The sequence below is a fragment of the Phyllostomus discolor genome, chromosome 2, assembly GCF_004126475.2.
Source record: "Phyllostomus discolor isolate MPI-MPIP mPhyDis1 chromosome 2, mPhyDis1.pri.v3, whole genome shotgun sequence".
Lineage (NCBI taxonomy): Eukaryota > Metazoa > Chordata > Mammalia > Chiroptera > Phyllostomidae > Phyllostomus > Phyllostomus discolor.
In genome coordinates, this window is record NC_040904.2 from 163,716,016 (window position 1) to 163,725,304 (window position 9,289).

General features: G+C 41.1%; 1 pseudogene; it reads left to right on the forward strand.

Annotated features, from left to right (window-relative positions):
• The first annotated feature begins 3,417 nt into the window (after positions 1–3,417).
• LOC114513079 lies at positions 3,418–4,001 on the forward strand (annotated as a pseudogene).
• The last annotated feature ends 5,288 nt before the right edge of the window (positions 4,002–9,289 follow it).

Sequence of the window (9,289 nt, forward strand, 5' to 3'; positions counted from 1 at the left end):
AAGTCTGGCTACTCTGCTGAAGAGACCACATGGAGAGGTCATGAGTATACGTAGAGACAAAGAGGTACCCAGTCTTCCAGACATGCCGACCAAGAACCCAGACAGTTGAGTGAAATAGTTTTGGGTCCTCCATGTCAGCCACCAGCAGAATGCCACTGAGTGACCTCAGTTAATGCTGGCAATGTATAACAGAATAATTGCCCTGGCCGGGTAGCTCAGTGGTTTAGAGCATCACCTGATACACCAAGCTTTCTGGTTCAGTCTCCAGTCAGGGCACATACACGAAGCAACCAATGAATGCATAAATAAGTGAAACAACAGGTTGATGTTTCTCAGTCTCTCTCTCAAATCATAAAAAAATTTTTTTAAAGAACAGAAAAATTGACCAACTGAGCCCCTGCCCCAAATTCCTGACTCACAAAATCATGAGATACAAGAAAATGATTGTTGTTTTAAGCTCAAGTGATCAAAGTTGACTGAAGATACTATTAAAAAACCTCAGCAGATCTACAAAGGAAGAAAAATTTAAATGTAGCTATGATCTTATTTTTTAGACAACCAGAATCAATAGTTTTATAGTGAAGAAGTTTTAAAGGATAGATTACCTCCTGGCTCATGTGGCTCAGTGGATTGAGTGCTGGCTTGCAAACTGAAAGGTCACTGGTTCGATTCCAGTCAGGGCACATGCCTGGGTTGCAGGCCAGGTCCCTTGTAAGGAGTGCATGAAAAAAAACTGATCAATGTTTCTCTTTTACACATGAATGTTTCTCTCTCTTTCCCTCTCTCTAAAAATAAATAGGTAAAATCTTAAAAAAAAAGAATAGGAACCTCTGACAAAATTTTACCAGATCATTCTACAATGCAATATCTTACTAATGGATGAGAACAGCCCCTAAAAAGCAAAAACTGGACAAGTATCAATTAAGATACATGTAAACGTTCCAAATACAGATTGGTAAATTGAACTAGTAATCTATTAAAATGATTATAAAACATAAAGTGATGTTCCAGGAATATTCAGGGGCCTGATTTATTGTGATTTAATTAGGTATCCAGATTTTAGATTTTCTAACTTTAGCAATGTAAGAATATTGGGAAAAGTAACATGATTCAGCTCCAATATCTTATAGATTGCTTCTTTTCCTATTTTTGTTTGTCTTATCTTCATCATCTTTACAAAAGAAATGAACAATAAATAATAAAAAATAGGAATTCAACACTTAAAAACTTCCATAAATCAAAATGAGTATTGCCACACACTTTATTTTGAACCAAACCTCTGTAATGTTCCTGTAATCAAACACACATTAAGACTTGTACCTACTAGTCCATTTTGCTCAGAATGGGAGGATTAGACAGATGTCATTGAATAATCATTCACCATCTAGAATAATACGTATTTCCCACTCATGATTTCAAATTGTTTATTGGTTTGTAAACAGTACACACAATGTTTACACAAAAGTGTGATGTCAAAAAGAGTATTATAAATGCTATAATAAAATTAGTTTTTGCACCCTGACCCAAGTGGCTCAGTTGTTTGGAGCATCATCCTGTATACCGAAAGGTGTCGGGTTCGATTCCCAGTCAAGGCTCATAACTAGGAGGTAGGTTTGGTCCCCAGTTGGGGTGGGTGCAGGAGGCAACTGACTGATGTTTCTTTCACATCAATGTTTCTCTTTCTCTGCATCTTTCCCTTCCCATTTCTCTAAAATCAATAAGCATGTCCTCAGTTGAGGATTTAAAAAAATAATTTTTGCTAATTAAAGAAAAAAGGTTTGGTGGTGGTTTAGAGGAGGAAAGTAGGACCCTGAGGCTCCTCTTACAGTGCCCTTTTAGAACCACTTTCTGGGTGGTGGTAGCAGAATTTGGGGGAGGAACTCTCCCCATACTGAAGCCACCCTTGTCTCAGCCAGTCAACCCTATCACACTGTGTGGCAAACACAGAGAAGGAAAGGACTGAGGGAAAATTGAGCAATCTCCCTTAGGACAGGCTTCTGACATAGGCTAAGAAGGAAGGCAGTAAGTAGGCCAAGAGCTTCCTGCCTCCCAACCTTTGTGATTATTTATCCCCCACTATTCCCTGCTCCCCACCCCACCCTAAACCAAAGCCAGTCTCTCTGCTGTGTTCCTTCATTCAGTGTTAATGTGATCTGTGCAAAACCTGGCACTAGACACGCTGGGAGAGGTGAGATGAAGGAGTCATGGCTAGAAAAGGAGACAGATTCATACACAGCTAATTATAGTAAGTTACAATATCCTGTCTTACAATCAGTGCAGGAGATACATACACAAGTGATGCCTTTTGAAGGAACTTTGTGCCCAGTTTTCTCCCCAACCAACTTCTCCCTCTTTAGGCTCCTCCCTTCCCCTCTCTCATAAGTCTCATTGATCTTATTCCAAAAATATCTTTCAGATTCATTCCCTTCTCTCTCTCAATATCCCTCATCACTGCCTGAATTGGGCATAGCCATCATTGCTTACTTGGTAACCTTACTATACAGAATGGATTCCTTGTCTAGAGCCTAATCCTCTTCAAAAGAGGCTGTGCACTTTGGCCTCAGGGAGTCCTACATTACTGAACACAGATCTCAGTGTCTGTGACAAATCAAGTCAAATCTTTGCAGCACCTACCTTTCACCTACGTATGTAACTAAAGCTCCAGCCATACTTACTCAACTACTTATTGTTCACTAGTTAGGCCAAGTGATTTCATCTGTGACATTCACTGATACACAGGTGTGTGCCTGGAGTGCCCTTCCCCCATGGTGGGGTCTCTGTGCACTGCTGATGGGAATGTGAATTGGTGCAGCCACTATGGAAAACAGTATGGAGGTTCCTCAAAGTAAAACATAGAATTATCGTATGATGTAGCAATTACACTTCAGGGTATTTACCTGAAGAAAACAAAACTGCTGACTCAAAAAATATACTCACACCCTTGTGTATTGCAGCGTTATTTACAATAGCCAAGGTATGGAAACAATCTAAGTGTCCATCAGCTGATGAATGGATAAAAACTATAAAAATGGATAAAGTACATATACATAATGGAATATTATTCAGTCATAAAAATAATAAAATCTTGACATTTGCAATAACATGGATGGAATTTCAGGACATTATACTAAGTGAAATAAGTCAGACAGAGAAAGACAAATACCATAGGATCTCATTTATATGTGGCATAAAAAAGCAGCTTTCTTTTTTTTTTTAAAGGTTTTATTTATTTATTTTTAGAGAAGGAAGGGAGGGAGATAGAGAGAGAGAGAGACACCAACGTGCAGTTGCTGGGGGTTCTGGCCTGCAACCCAGGAATGTACCCTAGCTGGGAATCGAACCTGGGACACTCTGGTTCCCAGCCCGTGCTCAATCCACTGAGCTACACCAGCCAGGGCTTAAAAAGTAGCCTTCTGATCTGCCATCTATGGCAAACCTGCTGCGAACATGCAGATTTTCATGAAAACCCTTATGAGGAAGACCATCACTCTCGAGAATGAACCCATGGGTACAACAGAAAATGTAAAGGCCAAGATCCAGGATAAGGAAAGAATTTCTCCTGATTGGCAAAGACTGATCTTTGCTGATAAGCACCTGGAGGATGGACATTCTTTGTCTGACTATGACATTCAAAAGGTGTCCGCTCTTCATCTTGCATGGTGACTCCATGGTGGTGCTAAGAATAGGAAGAAGTCTTACACCACTTCCAGGAAGAATAAGCATCAGAGAAAAAAGGTTAAGCTGACTGTTCTGAAAGGTGGACTAAAAAGGCAAAATCAGTAGCCTTTGAAAATGCTCTGTTTTCATTTAATGTTAAGTTAAAAATTTTTAAAAATCAATTGCCGTCATCAGGAGCACTCTTCAGGTGAACGCGGTGCTGGAGGTTTTACAGCCAGCCGCTGTGACAGACATTCTTGTGGCAGACGTCAGACCTACTGCTTCAACAAACCGAAATGCAAGTAATTGCATGTGGGTTAATAAAAGACATGAACTAACAAAAACAAACAAACAAAAAAACCAAGCTTATAAAAAGAAAAGAGAAAAGAAAAGAAAAGAAAAGAGAGAAAGAAAAAGCCCTAGCTGGTGTAGCTCAGTGGGTTGAGTGCTGGCCTTTGAACCGAAAGGTCACTGGTTCAATTCCCATGCCTGGGAACATGCCTGGGTTGTGGGCCAGGTCCCCCGCTGGGGGGTGTGTGAGAGGCAGCAGTTTGATGTTTTATACATGGATGTTTCTCTCCCTCTCTAGAAATAAATAAATAAAATGTTTTGAAAAACAGAAACAACTGAACAAAAATGCCAAGGGGACTGAGCCAGCCTAAGATCTGTTTCTTTAAAACAAATGAAAAAACAAACAAACAAACAAACAAAAACACACACACAAACTCTTGGATACAGAGAACAGATTGATGGTTGCCAAAGGTGGGCATGGAGGGTGTTGGGGGGTGAGGAAAATGGGTGAAGGGCCAAAGGTACCACTCTCCAGTTATCAATAAATAAATCCTGGGGATATTATGTACAGCATGGTTAATAAGACTGAATTGTATATTTTAAAGTTGCTAATAGAGTAAACTTTTAAAGTTCTCATTACAAGAAAAAAATTCTGTAGCTATCTATAGTGATAGGTGTTAACTAGACCTAAATATCAAATTATTATGTTGTATACCTGAGATTAATGTAATGTTCTGTGTCAATTACACCTCAACTTAAATATTTTTAATAACAATAAAGGTAGCAAAAGGGTAAAAGGAAATTCATCTTTTATGTCTTAGACCAAGTTTCATCTCTGGAATCCTTTCCAGAAATATCTTCTCTCCCTAGAGTTGGCCGTGTTTCTTCACACGGCCCCATCGCAACTTCTGCTGTGTTTGACCTTGCAGCCTTCAGTTCTTTGTTTCACTTACTTGCCTTTACATTTATAAACACAGTGAAGTGAACCTGGGTCTTGGAGCCACAGGTCAAAGTTCACATCTAGGTTTGGTAACTGTGCCATTGGAGGCAAATTATTTAAGTTCTCTGAGCCTTGGTTGCCTCATCTATAAAATGAGGATATTACTTGCCTGACAGTGTTCTAAGACTGAAACCACAAGAAGTTTGCTACGTACGCATTTCCCTTCACTGACCTATTCTGTTCACACCATGTTCTCTTCTCCCAAGTAGGAAACTATCTTCACCACTTAACAACTTGGTTTGCAGCTTTTCAGTCCCCTTTCTATGCATTTATGTATATTTATGAGGTCTGTCCATAAGGTATTCAGTCATGTAATATGAAAAATAGAGATGTTGGAAAAAGATATAAGATACAAGAAACATTGTACACAGGACAATGACACCTCAGTCCCCTTCAAAGCAGGCACCTGGAGACCTCACACGGTTCTCTCAATCGCCATCAGCTGCCCCATCAGATTTTCCTGAATCTCATCTGAAATCTCTTCCTTTTCAAAGGTAATTTCAGTTTTGGGAAAAGCCAGAAGTCACAGGGTGCCAAATCTGGACTGTAGGGGGGCTGAGTCACCTAGGTGATTTGATGTTTTGCCAAAAAACTCTTCACAAGATGTGATGCATGAGCAGGTGTGTTTCTGAGATGAAGCTGCCAATCATGAGTTGCCCATAATTGTGGTCTTCTGAATCATCTGAGTAGTTTCCATGGAGGAATGTTCAAACTTAATGCAAAATTGGTTGCAGATTTGTTGCTCTACTTGTTCAGTCATTTTGAATGCGATGGCCACACAGTACACACACTCACTCAACGGCGTCTACCACCCACTGACTAGTACAGTGAAGTCATCATGTTACAGAACAGACCCAAGGGGGGTTGTATGATACACTATTACTGAAAGGACCCCCCACTAGGTTCGCTATGCCCGCCGCCAGAGGAAAGACGTCTCTCAATGCCAGAGATTTGTGAAAAGGAAAGGAATCGTTTATATAAAGCAATACAGGCCTAGAGTAGTAATTTAATGTCTTCATTAAAATATTAAAGTCCTTTAGGATACCCACAGATGGACCCAGTCCTTCCTTCTCCCTCTGCCCTAATCTGGGGGACCGTATCTCAGGAAAAGAAGTAGACATCCATGATTTGAGCTGCCGGCACCCTCAGCTGTGTCGCCACCAGATCTCCAGTTAATCCAAAGCCATGTGGTACCTTCTCATGGCCCACCAGTGAGAGAGAGTCCTTTCACCCCTCTTCTTCCAGGCAAAGTCTCTCCTGCTTCCTAAGCCACATGGCTAAAGGGAGCAACCCAAAGCCACATGGTCCTCACAGTCACCAAAGCTGTGGGGTCCCCACTCTTCCAAAGCCACGTGATTCTCCCCTTGCGTGGCTGTGGAGTCTGGGTTTAAATTCCCGAGCCAACCTTCCTCGTCAGCCCCATTTCCAACTCCTCCTACAATCAGTTACACCTGCCAGCATTCCTGTATTCTTCCAGCTTTACTGGGCTGCCATCATAAGTCTGGGCAGGTGTGGCCCCATGGCATGGAGCCAATCTTCTCCAAGCTCTCATGCAGGCATTGTAACCAGGGGGAGTTGCCTCCCAGTTATATCTTGGGTGGAAGTCACTCCCATCCCCCTGGCTCAAAGCATAGCCATAGCTGTTTAACATATCTATGAAACCAGTTAAAGGTTATAGATATGTTAAATGACCACACCAGAGGTTAGCTGCAAAGCTGTTGCTATACAAAATAGCTCTGCATGGCCCTGCTCCATGTGTCCCTTCCCCCAGCTCAAATCTGGGGGTGGGGGGGTGGTGAGGACATTCTATATCTTTTTGTAATATTTCCTAGACACCTTGAGTTCTGGACCCCATTCCAAATACCTATTTGGGGCCACCTTCTCAGCTGCACCCTGTTACAATAATTGTTTACACATGTGCATTCCAGTCCACTCTCCTTGGTTGTCAGGTTACATCAATGTTGTGCAAATCATTCTCATTATATCAACAATGACTGGACTTTTTCTGGACAGACCTTTGTACATACATCCAATAGATATTTACTCAATACTTATTAAGTACCAGGCACTGTTCTGGTGTGGCAATGAAGACACAATCATGAACAAAAGAGAAAAAAAATTCTACTCTTCTGAGTGTACTTGCTACATTGGTATTTTTATATGAATAGGTATAATAAGCATTGTTCTATATATTGCTTTATTTATTTATTTATTTTCAAAGAGAGAGGAAGGGAGGGAGAAAGAAAAGAAGAGAAATATCAATGTGTGGTTGCTTCTCATGTGCTCCCTACTGGAGACCTGACTTGGCCCACAACCCAGGCATGTGCCTTGACTGGGAATCGAACCTGTGACCCTTTAGTCCACAGACCAGCACTGAATCCACTGAGCCACACCAGTCAGTGTTTTGTTGGTCCACTTATTTATGCATTCATTGGTTGCTTTTTTTAAAAAAAGCTTTATTTATTTTTCCTTTTACGAGTTAATTATTTATTTTTAGAGAGAGGAGAGGGAAGGAGAGAGAGGAAGAGAAACATCAATTTGTGGTTGCCTCTTGCTCACCCCTTACTGGGGACCTGGCCTGCAACTGCGCCTGACTGGGAATCGAACTGCCACCCTGTGGTTCACAGGCCCACACTCAATCCACTCAGCTATACCAGCCAGGACTCATTGGTTGCTTTTTGTATGTGCCCTGACCAGAGATCAAACCCGCAAGCCTGGCATATTGGAACAATGCTCTAACCTGCTGAGCTACTCAGTCAGGGCCTAGTTTTATTCTTTCTTATTATTTCAAACTCAACTACAGTGAACATCTTTCTATTTATACATTAGTGTCCATATAAAACGTTTAAGAAAGGGTGCAGAGCTATATGGCAGGAGTGGTGAGGAGCATAAATTCTGGAGACAAACTATAGGTATGAATCCTGGATCTGTGACTTACTATCTGTATGACCTTAGACAACTTATTTAACCTCCTGCCTCACTTATCTCATCTGTAAAATGAGGAACTAAGAGTATTTACTCCATTAGAACAGTTGAGATAAGGTTAGAATCCCTGCATACAGTAAGCATTCCATACGTATCAGCATTATCAGTATAGATTCCTAGAAGTGGAATTTCTGAGGCAAGATTATGTACATTTACAACTTTTTTTTTAAAGATTTTATTTATTTATTTTTAGAGAGGGAAGGGAGGGAGATAGAGAGAGAGAGAGAGAAACATCAATGTGCGGTTGCTGGGGGTTATGGCCTGCAACCCAGGCATGTACCTTGGCTGGGAATCGAACCTGGGACGCTCTGGTTCCCAGCCCGCGCGCAATCCACTGAGCTACGCCAGCCAGGGCCATTTACAACTTTTACACACTGCCAAATTACCTTCTAAAATATTCCCAGTTACACATACCCGCACTATGACAGTGGTAGTTTTCCTGAATTCTCACCAATTTTTAAAAAATTGTTGTCAATCAGACACGCCTTCCTTGGAGCACACCCACTCAAATCTCCTTTTCAGGTGAATTTTCTTTCTTCTAAACTCTAAGGGTCTCCACAAGACTTGCAACCAGGGGAATAGTGGGCAGCGGCAGCCCATCCTGGGCTAACCCTTGACCCTGTCTCCAAGGCCCCTTTTCCTCTGACTCTCCAGTGAGCTGACAGCAGCCCCGCCTGGGCCTTTCCTCTCCAGAGTTTCTACAGAGGCAGAGCAGCCCGTCTAGGCTCTCTCCTGTTGCTCCTTCTATCCTAGGACCTTCCTTGTTTCACTCTCCCCAGCTTTAATAAGCAGACTAAAAAAAAACTGTTGCTAATCTGACAATTTCATTATTGAAGTTTGTTTTTTCTTGATTTATTGAGACTTATAAGGTCACATGTCTCTTCTTTGTTATTGTCCATTTGTATTTTGTCCTCTGTGAATTGTCCTTTCATGTCTTAGGTCCATTTTTCTACTGAACTGACTTAAAGATATTAACTCTCTATGTGTACTAGATATATTAACTCTTTGTTAAAACTGTCAAATATTTTTCCCTGTCAATTGTCTTTTCATGTTGTTGTGTTTTTTGAAATAAAAAATCAGTTCGAATGAAGTATAATGTTTACACAATAAAGAGCACTCATTTTAAATGTACATTTTGATGAGTTCAGACAGGTGTGTACAGCTTGTAACCATCACAACAATCAAGATCTGGAACATTCCTCTAAAAAGTTCCTGTGCTTTATTCTCCTAGACAATCGCTGCCAGCCCTTCCCTGTCTCAGCACCCAGGCAGCCACTGACTCATCTTCTCATTAGATTTTATTCTAGATTTGATTCTAGAAAATAACTAGATTTGTTTTTGTAGTTTCACAGCAAC